A 20024-nucleotide genomic window follows, 5' to 3' on the forward strand; every position below is an offset into this window, starting at 1 on the left:
TGTTCGTTTAAAATTTTATTAATTTTGGCAGCACAAAGCAGACCCAAAAGGAAAACGGGTGTGGCCCAGTGCATTCTCGTTTGATTAGAATACATTTGGGAAATATTTTTTTTAAATGCTTGTAAAAGGAATACCATAACTTTTAGTAAAAGTGAAAATAAACAGAAATGTTCACAAAAAGTTGCTCTACTCGTTGGTGTACTTGGTTTTAGTAAATTTCAAGGAACACTCCAGATTATCCAGCATCATTCAAACACGACCGCTTATTAGGCTTAAAATGGGTATATTTCCCCTATCTTCTGACAGCAAGCTCTTGCGGCGCAATGGTAAAGGGACAGTCTTTCATCTGAATAGCTTCAGTTCGAATCTCTTTGAAAACCAAACGATGTTTTTGTGGTTCCAACACTTAATATCAGTTTATTCTATCCAAGTTGTTTTTAACTCTCGAAGCGACTTCACAAAAAAAAAATGTGTGACCTATTGAGTGAGGCCGATCTTCAATTTCCCATAAACATCCGATCTCCAGACCTGACGTCCGACTAGATCGTTTGTTTGGCGCCAAAATTTCATGGCCATCAACTATGCTGGCATACACACACACTTCTCATTCAGTTTTCAGTGTTGTTGATCGGTTCAGCTATGCTGGGAAGTTCGGGCCTGTGGTTGATGAGGACGGAGAAGGGGGGGGGGGGGACATTACGAAACAAACATTTATAGGAAGTGGGACCCATTCGGACGCATTAATCATGATCAGTCAATCTTGTGACGGAGAGGGATATACAGAAAAAAATAAGCCAAGAGGGGTGGCACCATTGGTTGACACGATCATTTACATGCTAAACTACAGCAATTCGTAAACGCGTCTTGTAACGACCTTCGGAAGGTTTCCTAGAGCGCCGAGAAGAGATTCGTGGTCCACGCACTTCCCCTCTCATGTTTGTTTTGGTTTGTAATTTTCCAAGCGTGGCCTCATGAATAGGCATCCCCAAGGGGGGGGTACTTCCGCGATTGGATTGGTGCTTGGACTGATATTCGCCAGCAGGCAGGCAGCGTGTAATTTGCTTCGCACTGTGCGAAGGTCAGGGCGGTTGAACTGGTGGCCGCGGACCGAGCCGTTGTGGGTCCAATTTCAAATTCATCATCATCATCAGTGCTCGTTATCTTTGGCGCTGTTTGTACTGTGTGTGAGTACTCTGTGTACATACATAATTTGGGGCTGGAAAAATGTAAACATTGCTGTTCGCTGCTCGAAAATAGACCACTGGAGTTGGCTTAATTGAGGAGAGGAAGGCAAATTTTAAAGTTAAAAGTTGAAAACTCAACACTTTTATGAGTGAATGTGTGAAAACTTGATATTGGTTGTCATAATTTGGCAATGAGTTGACAAAGACTAACTAAATTTACAAACTAAATTTTTATTTAAACAAATATTAAAAATTACATTTTTTCTAAAACAGCCTCAAGTTTATTTCTCATCGCAATTTTATGTCATAAGAGAGACTTCTTTCACATATTCACAGTAAAAAAAAAACATGGTAAAATTACATCTAAAAAGGGATACATCTTTTATGTCAGAAAAAAAGCTTTAATTTTACCTCTAAAAATGTGTAAATTTACATCTGGCAGACGCTAGGAAAAAATATCTGAAATCCTAAAAAAAAATCAAACCGGCGATAGTTATATCTGGCTTACTAAGTCCGCGCCCCAACCCGCACGGCCATCTCGCCGCTATGAAACCTTGATGATCAAAGCCGATGTACCTCTATGTACCGTATATGCAGTAAATACAGTACACATTATTAGAGGTAAAATTAAAGCTTTTTTCTGACATAAAAGATGTACCCCTTTTTAGATGTAATTTTACCATGTTTTTTTTTACTGTGTTATTGATGTTACAGTAGTGATGTCGAGTTTGCCTGTCACCCCATTTGGCCTTGGTTCAATCCAAGTCGGCTGAAAGAGCAATTCTCTATGAAATAAGCCCATTTAATAAAAAAATCAATCAAAAATTTTATTTGGCATTTTGAGTGGCTTCTCAGACAACGTCAATTTCGATCACTTTTTTTTAAATAGGAAATTAATTAGGAAATTCTCTACAATTTTCATGTTTGAACTTTGAAAATCAGGCAAATTGTTGCGGAAATATAGCTTTGTTTCCCAAAAAGTCTTATTTTTTCGACTGACTATACACAGTAATAAAGCATGGTAATATTACATCTGGTAAGTAGTACTTCTTTTATGTCAGAAAATGGCGAGATGGCCGTGCGGATTGGGGCGCGGACTTAGTAAGCTGGATGGCTTCGCATTCTCATAAAAATAAAATTCGACAAATTTGTAACACATTTTGGGCATAAATACAGCAGGTCTCAACGAAAACAGCATGATTAAAAAAAAAAGTTGTCCGATTATTCTCATCATTGGACTGGGGGTATCTTGGTCGAAATGATTAGACCATATTTTTTTTGATTGCGGATTGTGGAATAAACTTTTGTTTCTACAAAAAATCAATTTTGCAAACCGTATGTTTAAATTTTTGATTTTTTTGTATGTTTAAGGGACAAAAACAAAACTTTTGATCCTTGAAGAAGTACGGACATTTGTTTTGAAAAGCGGCGTTTTTTACAAAAATGTGGAAATATTTTTGACTTCAGTTTTTATTTGAAATCATATTTGGAATTGAAAAGTAAGTAAATTTTTTATAGGGTACACCGTTTTCATGGTAAATTCATTTAAAGTTTAATTTTGACTAAAAAATTCCGTCTCTCAATTTCTAAAAAAAAAATGTCGATTGTACATTCCTGAAAATATTTTTCTTTTTTCCATAAAAAAAAATCCAATAAAATTGCCTAAGAGGCATTGAAAATTGGGCCTCTGGAAGCAGAAACAAAACGAATAGAAGAAAAAAAAAATAAGTTTTTTTAAGCCTCATCCAAATATTCCCACATTTGCTAATACCAATATCTCAGCAATTTTCAATGTTGAAAACGAAACAGATGTGAAATTTTATGACCTTTTCGGACACAATATTTTGAAAATATTGGAATTAAGACTAACATTTCAAATGGGGGTAATATTGAATGTTTTATCTGTTGAAATTGTATGGGTGAACCAATAACACAAAATGCCATTTTCTTCTTTGGGCATAAGGAAGGAAAAAAATACAAAAAATAAAAGAAAATTAAGAGAATTGCTTTCGTTCTATTCATTTTAAACTATTAAGAATGCATTGTATAACGTTAATATTACTGTTTTTAGTCAGAAAGGGCTATATTTTGCAAATTTTGTATTTCACGACTACAGAATGGACAAATCTAGCTAAACATTGTGATAGGGCTGAAGCAGAAGTGTAAACAAAGTTTTTCTTGAAATACGAAAAATATCAGGAAACAAATACAGTGGACTCTCTCGTTGTCGATATTGAAGAGACCGTCGAGAGCGGGGGTATCAAATCATAGAACGAAAAATCAGAACAATTTATTTGAAGGGACTGAAAATATTATTGACAGCTGGAGCAATAGTGATATCGAGAAGATTGACAGCCAGAGAGTCCACTGTATTTCACGAATTCAGTAATATATTTTTTTTTCTCTTTTTACAGTAGCACAATTGTAAAAGGTAATTGATTAAACAATCAGTAATACTTTTTGTTTCAATATTTGCAAAATTAGGTTAGTCCTTGATCTTGATTCTAGCCAAGGGACAAATTATACCTGCCAAAATTTGATCAGACACTGATGAATTTCAATACTCTACATTTGAAAATCATAATCAAAACTATAAATAAACAAAACAATTTAAGTTTTTGAAAACTAAGAAAAGAAGAAATCTGAAAAATAAAGTAGAGTAAAGCCTAACAAATTGTCAACATCGAATTGATATCATCACTTATTTTTAGTAAATTTATAATTCCTAGCGGGGTGAGATAATCTCCCAAATTTACACCACAGAACTGATCAATCACGCACCGGTCGTGTGTGCTCGCCATTATCACCTTATTCGATCAATTTTCCCAAGTAATTAGCGAATCAATTTCACATGCGTCCCGCTCTGGTGTGATCCGTTTGTTTATCACTCGTACTCATTTGACTCGCTACAAACAAAAGAGGCCATATGTGGCCTTTTTGATTCTCTCAAAAGGTGAATTTGGCAGTGTATTTGTGAAACTTTGCTGTGCAAGTATAAAAATATTGTCACGAGCCGGCAGCATGCTCTTGATTTTTATTTTATTTGTGTTGAATACGTTCAATTGTAATTTCATGAGTATGAAGTACCATGCATCTCCCCTCACCTCTCAATTGAAAGATATTGCATTAGTATTAGTATAAGTAGTGTTTAGATGCAACCTAAAGCCGGCAACAGCTGTTTCGCGTCTACCATGGAGAATCCAACTGTCGCTGCTACTAATACTTGCAAAAAAATCTCAATATAAAACAATGAGATAAAGTGGGCTTGATGACATCATGTTGTGAATCGTGGTTTGTTCGTAGATGATGATGGATGGATTTTTATTTATACCTTAAATTTAAACAGCTTGGTTTGGTGGCCCAAAACTTGACCCAAAGTGTTAATTTATTTTCATTTGCGGCAGGTCGGAAATTGCCCAAACCTTCACACTTTACGATCAGGGAGCAAATGTTTCGCCTGTCCATTAGCGTATTTCATAATTTTAATCGACGTGGAATCCCTACAATAAGTAAACAGCATTTCAGGACTGCAAACAAACTATTTCCCCTCTGCTAATAGCTAAATTCCACACAACACGTGTAAATAAACCCTAAATATCAATCGCCGGTGCCACCAGTGATTGCGATATAAATCAAACCTCCTCATACAATGTATTTGTTTGCAGAAGAAACAGTCAGCGATTCATAATTTTACCAACTCCAACAGAAAATTGTACACGATCTGCTACCGCTCGGTGCATCTGCTTTGACGTGAATAATTAGTAGTTATTACTAGCTTAGCTCAAACGGGAGTAGCAGCGTTTAATTAGCATTAATCGAGGAGGGAAGTGTGATGATCTTGGCGATGTTTCAACGTTGGAACATGGTTTGCGAATAGACTCTGTCGTTTTTTGCTACATTCTTGAGATGATTCGAGCCTTTGTTTGATTTAGTTAAATCGTGGCTCATTACCTAACTTTCCTCCATGAAACATCTTCGCAGCATTAGTAGTTTGAACCTGTAAATCAATCCAGTCAATATGTTTAACCCAATTAGCTTAAACCTCAAAAGCGAGTACATCACCATAAAATCGTAGTAAAATTTTGCGATAAATCTGGGTGGAAATGCATCGCCAATTTTACGACCTGCACCACTATGGGGTTTCAGGCGGCCATAAATCGAAAAACCGACATGCTCTAATTATTTTTTTGGTTTTTTTTTCGAAAATAAACATTCTAACTAAGAAAAATCCGGAGTTTGAAAGTTGTAGGTTCAAAATTCACTGAATTGCAGACCTTCAAAGGCGAAAATGGTAAGAAAAACATGTTTTTGACAAAAATGATTATTTTTCATAGTTGTACTGTGTAGCTGTTTATGTATTTTTTCCTGCATCATTATATATATTCAGAAAGGTAATTGATTCAACTTTTCAATAACATTTTACAAAACACACTTTTACAGGCTAAAAAAAATAATAAAAATAAAAAAAGATGGATTTTTATTCAACATTTAGTTTTTTTCAACTTTGTTAATGGAGTACTTTTTTTGTGTGCATTTGTGCGTTCTGAAAATTTTGCAGCTTAAAATTTGAACCATGTCCTAACTTGTCTCCAAATTTCAAAGTGCACTTATGTGCACTTTTTGAGTTATGCCATTTTGAACATTTTGATTCATGCAAGAAAATTAATGATTTCGCGTATACGCTTGGTTAAAATCACATTATTTACCTGCGGAGGCAGAAATGACGTACCAGCTATGTATGTTTTGAAATTGTTTTGATATTCATGACTTTGTTGGTACTTAGTTACGTTTAATAAAATTAGAAATTCCTATTCTAAGTATTTTACAGAAACGATTCGTCGCATATTCATATCAGTTCGTTGTTGTGTTCTTTTGAAAGTATGGATAATAATACCGTAGTGTCCCTGTACGATAAAACGAAGCACTATTCTGAAAACGTGAGAACTGCTTTCGAGTATATTTGTAAGAATTAGAACATTGCAGAACCATCACTACTCATGTTGTTCTGTAGCTTCAAAACGAGGTATACAAAAGCCCATAGAAGAAGTTCACATTTTAAGTAATCTAACGACAATCGGTTACATAGTGATTTTGATTTAGAAGAATTTATCGTGGAAAACGTGAAGTTTACAATTTTCCATTAAATAAACCGTCTAAAATTCTAAAACACCACAAAAATTGGAGAGGGAGGGGGGGGGGGGTCTTCAAAGAGAGGTGGATTTAAACTCAAGAAAAAGGGGAGGGAGATTGAACGTAAATCAGAAACTTTAACATAGCATAAACCGCCATTCCGTGCATCAAATAGACAGAGCAAGAATATTAAGATTCACCACTTTAATGCATGTGGCCTCAAATATATGAAAAAATCGAAAATTAAACTTTTTTTTTTGAAAAATATCACAAAAAAGTCACAAAAAAGCAAAAAAATATTTTTGGCCGCTCGCTTATATGGAAATACCGCATAGTGTGCACGAACCATTCCCATATAACTGTCAGTGTAAACAGCCAGCGCGGCGCGGGTGGGGTTGGGAAACTCTTCCTCATTCCTGCATTCGCTGGCATGTGCAAGCGTCGTCGTACGAACGTATTCGGGAATTGTTTGCGAAAAATTACCATACCCCTTTGCCAGACACTGCCCTTCGGGGGTGGGTAGGAAAATGGCGCGATTATTTAATGAACGTGTCTGGCGGTATTTACTGCATACATTGTTTGATGATTTATAGTGTTTGTACGATTATGATTCACATTTACGGAGGTGTCCAGCTGTTCTGGAAGGTATTTTTATTTTTAAAATGTGTTTTATCCGTTTTTAGAAACATACTTGAGTGTATATTTAATTATCCAAAGTACTTCCAGCAATTTTGCTTTAAAAAATCGATTCACGATATATTCGGTCCAATGTTGCGTAAGGGGCCATCCAAAAATTACGTGGATACTTTAGAGGAATTCGGTGACTGTTCATTAGGGCGACAAGACAAATTTAAAATTTTAGAAAATCTCAAGAGAAATCCCTGGCTCCCTGGCAAATAAGTAACTGTGCCAATTTAGAGCCAAATCGGTTAAGGTTTAAGGGTCGCTATTGATCGTTGAAATTTGCATGGCAAAAATCGAAAAAAATGGGCAGGGATTGAAATTTGTTGTAAAACAAAACAGAACCTCAAAGAACTAAATGGCTTCTTCTCGATATCAATATTGCTCCAGCTGTCCATAAATTTTTCAGTCTCATATGTAAATGTATACATAAACGTATAGAAATGCAAAAACTAATGAAATTAACATTAAAAAGCAATTTATTTTCAAGGAACTGAGCCATTTTTTTAAACCTAATTTTTTTTTAAAAAATAAGTCAAGTTTGGAAACAATTCAAAATCTAACAAAAAACTTCCAGAAATAAATAAAATCATCTTGAAAATAGAGAAACCGTCATGTAAAAAACCAATTCTTTTTTAATGCATTGGTCATGTTGAAAAGAATTCAAAAACTACAGTTTAGTCAAATGAACTGTTAAACTCCCGTTAATAAATAAATTCAAAGGTATGAAAGTAAAAACTACAGTTTTTTTAAATGAATCATTTAAAAACTGGTCATATTGAAAAGAATGCAAAAACCTCCAGAAATAAATAAAGTTATCTAATAAATAGTCCAAAGAACAAGTCGTGATGGAAAAAATTTAAAAAAACTAAACTGAAAAAAATTGAAAAAAAAACAACTCGTTTTCAGTCATTTTTTTTTTTTTTCATTCGGCGAAACTTTAGGCTGAATTTCCGGCACACTTTTTTTAACTGTTTGCTTTAATCTTAGGCCGTTGCAAATATTTTTCAAAGTTTATGTCTTTAAAAAAGGGAAAACTCTCGTGACTGTCATGACTGCGGACAAAAGTTGAAATTTCCCTTTAAAGTTGAATTTCCCTTCTTTAAAGAAGAGATAACTCTCTTGACTGTCTGCCGAAAGTTTAATTTTCGCTATAAAGTAGAATTTTCCCTTCTTTAAAGAAGGGAAAACACTGTTGACTTGTGATAACTCCAGCATGCTGACAATTTTCCTTTAGCAGTTTTCCCTAGTAAAGAGAGTTTTCCCTTCTTAAAGAATAAAAAAAAATAGTGTCAGCAGTTATCACAAGTCGAGAAGGCTTTTTTAAACCGATTCTAATATAGAATTAATGTTTAATATCATTATGCCAATTGACCATTATGCGCCATTATGCCAAGTTATGGTATGCCAAACGGCGCTATACGAAATGGCATTGTATCAAATGGGAAACATAACATGTTTTTCAAGGTCATAAATATTTCTGGGGAATGGGTCATACTGGGGAATGGATCATTCTGGGGAATGGATCATTCTGGGGAATGGACCATCACTGAATTTCTAAATTGAATGTGAGACATTTTGTAATATTTTAAAAATACTTGCAGCTATCTTTATTTCCAGTGAGAATATTTTTTTTTTCTTTTTTTTTTCAAACAAAACATTATTACTGAAAAGTTGTTCGGAAAAATGCATTATTTTTTGCTATCTCATTTATATGTTTTAATGCACCATTTATCAGTTTAATAATGTATTCTGAATATTCATAAATTGATGATAAGAATTAAATTCAAAATTGAATTTGAAACAAAAAAACATTTTAAAAAAATACAACGGCAAATTCCAAATAATACGTTGAATAAACAACATTTTTGCAACAGCAAATAAAAAAAAAACAAAATGTTTCTAATTAAATTTTTGTTATGATATTTGAAAATATGATCTCAAGGATTTTTTTTTAAATAGACACTCAATTAATTTATTGAATATTTCATGAAAAGCCTTAAGGGTTGAGCAGGCCTTTTTTGTGTCATTAAATGATTTTTATTAGGTCCTTTTTATGCCAGTTTTAATTCAATGAAAAATTTGAACTTTGAAACTTGTATCTTTTTGAGTAATTTTACCTAAAATATTATTTTAATGAAACTAAAAAAAATCAACTGTTCCTGATGATGTGTCAGAAAAAGTGTTATTTAACATCAGAAACCGGTAAATACTTAAAAAATATTTACATTATATTTTTGGTTAACTATAAATAAAGTGGGTTTATTCAATCATTTAAAATTTAACTTATTTTAACTGTGTATACAATGTATCTGCACAGAAAAAAAAGTTGAATTTTGGAATGTTGAAAATTTGGTAGGTTGAATAATACCTCATTTTTAAGTAATATTTCATAAAAAATGTGTAAAAATATGAACCTGACGAATATTCATCAAAAACTGATGAAAATTCACCATTTTCAGTAAAATTAATCATTTTTTTGCCACAAAATCTGTCACCATTTCCTGATGAATATTACCATCATTTTTTTCTGTTTGATTGTTAATACCGTGCATAAAAAATCTCTTTATTTTAATTGAAAAAGTAACAGACCAAGATAACGGATTTTGGATCACATGAAGATTTTAATAACTCAACAAATTAAAGGATTACTGTACATCTGACGAAACATACTTCAATTTTATAGTCTTAAATGTGTCTAGCTTAACCTCCTGCACGTGCAAGTTTTGTGCCGATTTTGACACAAGTCGATGAGTCACCAAGCGTCTCCGCATTCCGGAAGCAAACCACGAATGGCATTTTAAGTGTTTAAATGTGCGCCAATTTCGGACTCGTACTAAACATAGCCATTTACAGCTGGCTTCAGTCAAACCTAATAATATTTTCTCAAAACAACACGCATGATTTATATGCTGCTGCTCATTGGAAATCTTTCGAGAAATTGATATAATTCTCAAGCGGATCTCGAGCGGGAACTGTTTATGGAGTGGACCTCGTCTGAGCGCGCGCGATCTCGCCCCACAATCTTTGCGACCCATAATTTATGGCATTTAGTTTTAGAGTGTAGCGAGAGCCCCCGTTAACGGCGTACAAGCGCGAGTTCGAGCGAGCTCAGAATTATTATTTATCGCTTTGTTTTGATTTCACGGTGCTGCAGAGCTGTGAATGGCTGGAGAGTTGTGTGTGTTTTTAAAAATATACACAGAATTTCGTATTATTTTTTGTTACGTTTGAGATCGTGTCACTTCCGTTTGGCGCGCGGTGGCGACGAGTTTTATGGGCTTTTAACTGTTGAACCGAAAGGAATATTTTTTTTTAAATGAACGGTGTGTGAGGCGAAGACACAGAAATAAATGATGCGTTACTAGGGGGAGAGGGGGTAATATGCACCCCCTAAGGGAAAACTGTGATTTCTCAACCATTACAGCATTACTGTGGAAGAATTTTGTTCGATGTTCTTAAACAACTATTATTCTTCGTCATCCATGTGAAAAAAGTCTTAAAAAACCTCAAAATTGTTCGAAAATATCAAATTTTTAAAAACATTTCTGATTCATTTCAAACAACCATGCGGGGCAATACGCACCGCAACATTGGGGCAAAATGCACTACAACAACGGGGCAAAATGCACCACAACATGGGGCAAAATGCACCGGGTAAAAGCAGTTTTCACTAGTCACCACTAGATGACACCGCTGTTTTTACAAAGGAGCTTCACAGCGGTGCATTTTGCCCCGACCACGCTTTTGGAGAAAATTTAATTAAAAATGCATTTTTGATGTTTTTGGACTCATATATCTACAGAATAGTGAAGCTTATGGCAAAACTATACACCTCAACATTTACAATAACAATAAATGTTTTTTATATTGTCCAAAAATCATAAAGAAACTTCAATGAAAATTAGATGAAAACACAACATTTTAAAGTTTTGCAAATAACTTAAGCTGTTTTTACACTACGACGCTCAAATTTTTCCAGCATAGTTTAGCAGTAATAAGCTTCCAATTTCTATGATTTTTCCCCGGAAAATTCTTCCAAATACCGAGAAAAGCAGGGGGTGCATTTTGCCCCGGGGGTGCATATTACCCCCTCTCCCCCTAACAAACAACACTTTTCGTGAAAAAATTAGGAGCTCCTTATTTTTTGCTTGAGGAACATACGTAAAACACATCGACAGCTGGAAGATATTAAATTGTCAATAAAAAAAATGGGGTCAGTCGACGGTAACAACTTTTTTTGTGGGACTTAGGCCTTTGAGTAAACAGTAAACACAACCACACGACTAGATGTGCTTGTATCGTTTATGTCAACAGATGAGAAATGTTAACCGTTTTCGCACGAGATGTGTTTTTCTTTGACAATCGTTCTTGTTCGAGGTAGTTTCGAATACATTTTGATAGAAACGAATACTTGATAACAAGCCAAGAAATTATTATTGATTGATTGTCAAAAATCTTTTTTTCCTTTTCAACAAATGATCGAATAAAGATTTTCCCAAAGTATTTTGTTTACAAACCCAACGGCAACATGTGGTAAATGTTCAAAGCAACGGCGCCGGGACTTATCTCGTATGGCCTCTGTTCTTAATAAAGTAAAATCCCCCCAAAAAAAAGTAAACACTCTTATTTGATGCTCACTAAGCAGAGTGCGAGGAAGTATCGGCTTTGGTAACAGCTCAAGCCGGACCATTTTCAATCAAACCCCGCTCACATCTGGCCTGACGAGGTGCACACCTTAAGCGAAAAAGTGCTGAAAGAGATCGTTCTAAATTTAAAGTGTTGATTTTACTTTGCCTTTTTTCCTCCCTCCGTGCGCGAGTTCAATTTAGTGTGCACGAATGCCCCAAACACCTTCTCTGCTGTGAATCGCCTACTGCGCGATGCCTAGGTCAGGGAAGAGGGTGAACAACGCCGAGGAAGTGGTCTGTCATCGCACCCCAGCCATGCTGGCTGATGTGACAGCAGTCGACAGGCAGTTGCTAATGGGTCTTATTTTTGGCAATTGTTATCTCTTTGTTTACTCGAGGTTGATTTGGAAGGGAGAGATGTAGTGAAAAGGGGTAATTAACTGATAAACTTATCAATAAATTTATTTATAGTCAAATTTGATAATTTTTAGAGAAATACAAAACGATGCAATCATTCAGATGATCTGAATACAAATCAAAATTTATTTACTTAAAAAAATATTTGTCACTTTAAGAGATTACTTAAGTACGCAAAATATCTGCGCAATTCAACCACTTTTTTCCGCTGTTGATTTGTTTTCGCGAAACTAGAGAAGATCGGCCGTTGTTGTTCGTTTGGGTAAAAGAATTCTGGTTTCCTTTCACTTGTTTTGCTTTATTTACTCAGTTTGTTTTCTTCTTTTGCATTCTTCGATACCAAATGAGTTTTTTGGCTTCTTGCCGCCCCGTCAGATGTTGGCAGCAATTGTAAACACAGTTGATCGCGCGAGTGCACGTTTGTCGGGTGTGGAGGAGGATCACTCCGATGAACTGAAGATAAGGGTGATGACTTTTGATCTCGTAACAACCAATTTAAGATTTGTTGCTTTCGTTCTTGAAGCAAAATGCTGTCTTTTAAAATAAAATACTTATTGTTTAACGTTGAGCCAATTTATTTCGCGAATATAATTCAAACGGTACTTTCATTAAAATAAAACCACCAATATATTTTAAAAATATATAGTTAATTATCTTTTAAAATTCTTTGAAATTTACTGAAAACTACTTCTTGAGGTACTTTATATACTTCTTTACCAATCTCAGTAAGGTTCCGTACCATTCCGTGTGTATTAATTTCGCATTTTTCATTTTGCCGAAAAAGCGTCATTCTGTCAATGTCATCCCGATTGTCAATATCACCCTGATTTACGGTACAATAATGCCCCGGTGTTGCCCGCCTCGGTTTTGCACTGCCCCGGTTTTGATTCGTTTAACTTCCTCGTTTAGCACGGCCCGTATTTTTGCTGCATTTTGAAAATGCAATGTTTCTCGAAAAAATATTTCAAATTATTATTATTATCAAATTATCGGGATTTTTCACACATTTCGATTTTTTTTTGAAGATACTTAAATTTTTCACAAAACTACGTATTTAAAAACAATACTCCAAATTTTTGAAAATACTCATTTAAACTACGTATTTAAAAAAATACTCAAAATTTCATTTTTCACAATATGGGTATCGAATTATCGGATTTTTTTTATATCTTTCGAATGTAATAACAACAATTTTAACAAATAGCATAGCATAGCATTGGTGTCTACCCGTAGCTGCTACTTCGTTATGTAATAACAACAATTTTAACAAATTTCACAAAACTACGTATTTTCGAAAAAAAACTCTAAGTTTCAGTTTTTAACAATGTGGATATCAAACGATCAAATTTTTTTCGAACATTTCGAAAGTTGCAACAAAATGTTTTGAAAATACTCATTTTTCACAAAACTACGCATTTTAGAAAAAAAATGCTAACAATTTCATTTTTTCACAATATTGGTATCAAATGATCGAGTTTTAATTAATTTCGAAAGCCACAACAATTCTTTTTTTGAAAATGCTCAAAATTTTCGCAAAACAACGTATTATCTAAAAAATACTCAAAATTTCAAAGTTTCAAAATTTATTACATTTGAAATGTTTGAAAAAAATCCGATCATTTGTTACCCAACTGAAATTTTGAGTGTTTTTTGGAAATATGTAGTTTTGTGAAAACTTTGAGTATTTTCAAAAAAGGTTGTTATTACATTCGAAATGTATGAAAAAATTCCGATCATTTGATACCCATGTTGTGAAAAACTGAAATTTGAAGTATTTTTTCGAAAAAAACGTAGTTTTGTGAAAATTTTGACTATTTTAAAACATGTGTTATTACATTCCAAATTAGTTAAAAAGTCCCGATTATTTGTTACCCATATTGAAAAAAAATGAAATTTTGAGTTTCTTTACGAAAATACGTAGTTTTGTGAAATTGTTGAGTATTTTCATAAAAATTAAGTAAATACATTCGAAATATATGAAAAAATCTTAATTTTATACTAATATTGCAAAAATCTGAATTTTGAGTATTTTTGCGAAAATACGCAGTTTTCTGAAAATTTTCAGTATTTTCAAAAATAATGAATGACATTCGAAATGTATGACAAAAACACGATCATTTGATACCCATATTGCAATTTCAAATATTTTGAGGTTTTTTTAGAGTAAAAAATAGCATTTTCAAAATACAGGAAAAATGCATGACTTTTCATTCGATTATAGCCATATAGCCGAAATCCCATGAGCTCTGTGATTAAGTTATGCACACCTCGGTTTTGCATCCTTCATATGCGGTGCTAAACCAAGGCAAGACTGTAGATGATAACATCTATGAAACAACTAGAAGTTGGAAAAACATCTGAGAAAAATATCCAATTCACAAAGGCGAGTTTTAACATGTTAACGACAAACCGTGTTTTAATAACTGTCAAAATGTATGGGTTGACCAAGGCATATTGATTATAAAGGCAAGGTGAGTTTTTCCTCTGTCAAAAAATAGTAAGCACGAAAATTGGATTTTTTATGTAGGGTGGTTTAGTATGCCAAACTGGACCGAAAAACGTGTTCAGCTGCAATTTATTTTTTGAAAAAAATTTAGATTTTAAAATGTTTTTTAGTTAAGGTTGGTATGTATAACAACCCTACAATGCTCAATTTTTAAGCTAGTAGTCGAAATTTAGCCTGTTGTTTGGATGTTGAGTGAATCGATGATGTTACGTCGCACGGAGAAAAATGAGATCACAAAATCGTGAACAAGCGTTCATGAAATTTTGAACCAGGAATAAAATTTTCCTCCCCGAACGGAAAAGGTGTCGATTAGGTCTGCAAGTGTCAGAAGAAAATTGAACAACAAAACTGTCAAGCTATTAACAAAAACTATAGTAAGAAAAAAACTAAGAACAGGTTAAGGTAAAATGCATCAGCTCAATTTGAGGCACCATCCGTCTCCACCAAGTACAAACGAAAAAAAATGCATTAAGCTCCACCAACAACATATGCTTAGCCACATTGTCACTAAACTGTGTGCTAATGCCAGCTGTAAGTGAAAGGTTAAGGTGATTAATTGGCGCACTTGGCATTCGTCACAGCTGCTACTGCTGCTGTAAAATCACATTTTTCTTCTGATGCAACTCTCAGGGACAATTTCGAGGAGCATCAACCTCATGAAATCCGAAAGTGATTCACCATGCTGTAGCAGAGGTATAGGGTTGCACTGTACTATTTCTAGAGGTGCACCACGAGATTGTAATCGTAAAAGTCGTTATTTGAGTCGACGTTTCATTGATCAATTCGCGTGCGCAAATGTAACTTGTTGACCACCAGAACTAACACGGCTGTCGCTAGAGACGTCAATCGAGAGTGAGTTTGAAGCGGCCGGCAATCCATCAAAACATCATATGCCACTTTTTCTGCATTTATTTTCAACATTTAAAAATGTAAATAAACTGAAATTCACTACATGTTGTATAAATGGTCCAATCAGTGTCATCGAAAAACTTGGCACCGAAATTAAATTGTAGTAAAAAAAAAAGCTGCCATATGTTACCGGATCAGTGTCCTCACGCGAGTTTTGGCACGGAGAGAAAAACGTCATTCAGAACACTTAAAAGTGAGCTTCTTCCACAAACATTCCAATACGCGACCATCCTCGCAAGATTGCATCAGCTATTTAGTGTGGGAAAGTCGGTGGTAAACAAGAAGGTATTTCTCGCGAGGAGGAAGTCTTCGATATCAACATCTCAACAACCCGCGGTTGAGTGTATTTTTACGTGCACGCGCTGCCTTTTTTATTGTTCTACTTTTACGTCACGTTACGTGTAGGGGAACACACGGGTGTTATTTATACACTTGATCTAGCTTGTTGTAGCAAAAGTGTTGATGATTTGAGAGAGTGTTGCGAATTTGATTTGTGCGACCAGAAATAGGCCGGTGTGAGCTAATTGGGAACCAGGAAGGGACGGAATTAGAATCGAATGATCATCTGTGGTCCTTGACCGGAATTCGAGTAATGTGGTACTGAAGAAAGAAATAGACTTTAGACGAAAAATCTACTAATTAAAAAATGCAAAAATACAAAAATACAAAAATACAAAAATACAAAAATACAAAAATACAAAAATACAAAAATACAAAAATACAAAAATACAAAAATATAAAAATACAAAAATACAAAAATACAAAAATACAAAAATACAAAAATACAAAAATACAAAAATACAAAAATACAAAAATACAAAAATACAAAAATACAAAAATACAACAATACAAAAATCACAGAAAAATTACAGAAAAATTACAGAAAAATTACAGAAAAATTACAGAAAAATTACAGAAAAATTACAGAAAAATTACAGAAAAATTACAGAAAAATTACAGAAAAATTACAGAAAAATAACAGAAAAATTACAGAAAAATTACAGAAAAATTACAGAAAAATTACAGAAAAACTACAGAAAAATTACAGAAAAATTACAGAAAAATTACAGAAAAATTACAGAAAAATTACAGAAAAATTACAGAAAAATTACAGAAAAATTACAGAAAAATTACAGAAAAATTACAGAAAAATTACAGAAAAATTACAGAAAAATTACAGAAAAAATACAGAAAAATTACAGAAAAAATACAGAAAAAATACAGAAAAATTACAGAAAAATTACAGAAAAATTACAGAAAAATTACAGAAAAATTACAGAAAAATTACAGAAAAATTACAGAAAAATTACAGAAAAATTCCAGAAAAACTACAGAAAAATTACAGAAAAATTACAGAAAAATTACAGAAAAATTACAGAAAAAATACAGAAAAATTACAGAAAAAATACAGAAAAAATACAGAAAAATTACAGAAAAATTACAGAAAAATTACAGAAAAATTACAGAAAACTTACAGAAAAATTACAGAAAAATTACAGAAAAATTACAGAAAAATTACAGAAAAATTACAGAAAAATTACAGAAAAATTACAGAAAAATTACAAAGAAAAATTACAGAGAAAAATTACAGAGAAAAATTACAGAAAAATTACAGAAAAATTCAGAAAAATTACAGAAAAATTACAGAAAAATTACAGACAAATTACAGAAAAATTACAGAAAAATTACAGAAAAATTACAGAAAAATTACAGAAAAAATTACAGAAAAATTACAGAAAAATTACAGAAAAATTACAGAAAAATTACAGAAAAATTACAGAAAAATTGCAGAAAAAATACAGTAAAATTACAGAAAAATTACAGAAAAATTACAGAAAAATTACAGAAAAATTAAAGAAAAATTAAAGAAAAAACTAACTTAATCCACCTATGTGGTTGGAGCCTTCCTCACTTATTACCAACAATGGCTGATATGATGGAGTTGTATTAAAAATCCATCTATTTTTTAGATCCGGAATAAAAAAGTACATGAATATCACTTAAGTGGCCATATCTCGAGACAGGGTTGCCAGATCTTCAATGTATTAGGCTCGTTGGAAAGATTTTTTGATAACCTAACCAACGATGGGTCGGATGGTGGATCCGGACATAGTTTACATACATTTAAGTGAGATCCGGCATCCAAAAAGTACATAAATGTCACTTAAGTGGCCATATCTCGAGACAGGGTTGCCAGATCTTCAATGTTTTGGACTTGTTGGAAAGGTTTTTTGATAACCTAACCAACGATGGGTTGGATGGTGGATCCGGACATAGTTTACATACATTTAAGTGAGATGCGGCATCTAAAAAGTACATAAATATCACTTAAGTGGCCATGTCTCGAGACAGGGTTGCCAGATCTTCAATGTTTGAACTCGTTGGAAAGGTCTTTTAATAACCTAACCAACGATGGGTCGGATGGTGGATCCGGACATAGTTTACATACATTTAAGTGAGATCCGGCATCCAAAAAGTACATCAATATCACTTAAGTGGACATATCTCGAGACAGGGTTGCCAGATCTTCAATGTTTTAGGCTCGTTGGAAAGGTCTTTTAATAACCTAACCAACGATGAGTCGGATAATGGACGCGGACATAGTTTACATATATTTAAGTGAGATCCGGCATCCAAAAAGTACATCAATATCACTTAAGTGGACATATCTCGAGACAGGGTTGCCAGATCTTCAATGTTTTAGGCTCGTTGGAAAGGTCTTTTAATAACCTAACCAACGATGGGTCGGATGGTGGATCTGGACATAGTTTAAATACATTTAAGTGAGATGCGGCATCTTAAAAGTACATAAATATCACGTAAGTGGCCATATCTCGAGACAGGGTTGCCAGATCTTCAATGTTTTAGGCTCGTTGGAAAGGTCTTTTGATAACCTAACCAACAATGGGTCGGATGGTGGATCCGGACATAGTTTACATACAGTTAAGTGAGATCCAAATATATGTGAAAACACATTTTTATACATAACTTTTGAACTACTTATCGAAACTTCAATCTGTATAAAACTCGATCTATGGGACCCTAAACCAAGTCGAATGCAACAAGTTCGGGTCAAATCGGTTCAGCCAGTGCCGAGAAACATGAGCTAGTTTGTTGGTCACATACATACATACACACACACATACACACACACATACACACACACATACACACATACATTTGTTCAGTTTTCGATTCTTAGTCGATATGTACACATGAAGGTGGGTCTACGACGTTTTTATACAAAGTTAATTTTTAGAGCAGGATTATAGCCTTACTCCAGTGAGGAAGGCAAAAAGAAAAGTTACAAAAAAATAACAGAAAATTTTAAGAAAAATTACAGAAAAATTACAGAAAACTTACAGAAAAATTACAGAAAAATTACAGAAAAATTACAGAAAAATTACAGAAAAAATACAGAAAAAATACAGAAAAATTACGGAAAAATTACAGAAAAATTACAAAAAAATTACAGAAAAATTACAGAAAAATTACAGAAAAATTACAGATAATTACACAAAAATCAACAAAACAAATTAGTAGCCAGCTATTTGTATCGATTAATTTTAGATGTAAATTCTTTCAGTGTCCAGTTGTCTCACTTCCTCATCGCCAACATTGCAATGCAAACGCGACTGATTTGTCCAAAACCATGCAACATCACCACCTTTTTCATTCATGTCAGGTGTGCGCTCGCGCGCATAAAATTTGCATTCTCGCGTGCATTTCATTCACGACAAAATTCATTAGGTGAGATTTGGTGGAAGCCGGTCGTTAAAATGTGGACAAAGTGGCGGTTTGGTTTGGTGTGCACAGCTTCTGGACGTTTAACTTTTTATCTTGCTCAATTTTACGAGTCTGCAGAAAATTTAAATTCAACTGATTACGACGTTCTGCTGGTTTTTTTTTTTGTGCTGACGAGGTGTCCGAGACGACCTTAATTGGCGGTGAAACGTTATAAAACTTGGAGCTACTGGTTTTGAGAAAGTTTTTTTTTTAATAAATCATCTTTTCGACTTGAGCTCAGGACTTTCGCGTTAATTTGCAACTCGCAACTCCAACTCTGATGGAGGGAGGGAGGGGGGGGGGATTATTTGCGTGGAATTCAGCACCCCGTGATGGTTGCTTCGCAGTGAAAGGTGAAATTCAGTGATCCTTCACAGCAAATTGCGACCGGTTGACGTCATGAGCCTGGTTGATAAGTTTGTGAAATTAACATGCCAGCGAACAAGAGTAGTCTTGCAAGATAAGCGGCTTTCTAGAACGTTTACTCCGTCCATTTATATTTATATTGTTTGTGTATACTTTATGATTAAATGCCATTTAAATGAGTGCTAATCACGCCAAGGCTCCAGGGGGATGATAGGCTATCTGTGGATTGGAACCGGTTATTTGCAACTCTTTTAAGGCCACCGCGGATCCTGATGCAAAGTTCGACAACCTGGTGCTGGCTAATCTCAGCTTTAAATAGAAGGATTGGGCTCAATGAAAAGCTTAAGAATAAGTTTTACTATGTCTGTATGATTTCCGCCAACTCCAGAGAGCTGTGATGGAGACGCACGGTGT

The 20024-nt window shown here is 34.0% G+C and overlaps 1 protein-coding gene across 1 annotated transcript in view; it reads left to right on the forward strand.

The window, feature by feature from the left end:
* LOC6043648 (sestrin homolog) overlaps nt 1–20024 on the forward strand; it is an 82513-nt gene that overhangs the window by 45869 nt on the left and 16620 nt on the right. The gene's annotated exons all lie outside the window — the stretch shown is intronic.

The sequence above is a fragment of the Culex quinquefasciatus genome, chromosome 3 (genome assembly GCF_015732765.1).
Source record: "Culex quinquefasciatus strain JHB chromosome 3, VPISU_Cqui_1.0_pri_paternal, whole genome shotgun sequence".
Lineage (NCBI taxonomy): Eukaryota > Metazoa > Arthropoda > Insecta > Diptera > Culicidae > Culex > Culex quinquefasciatus.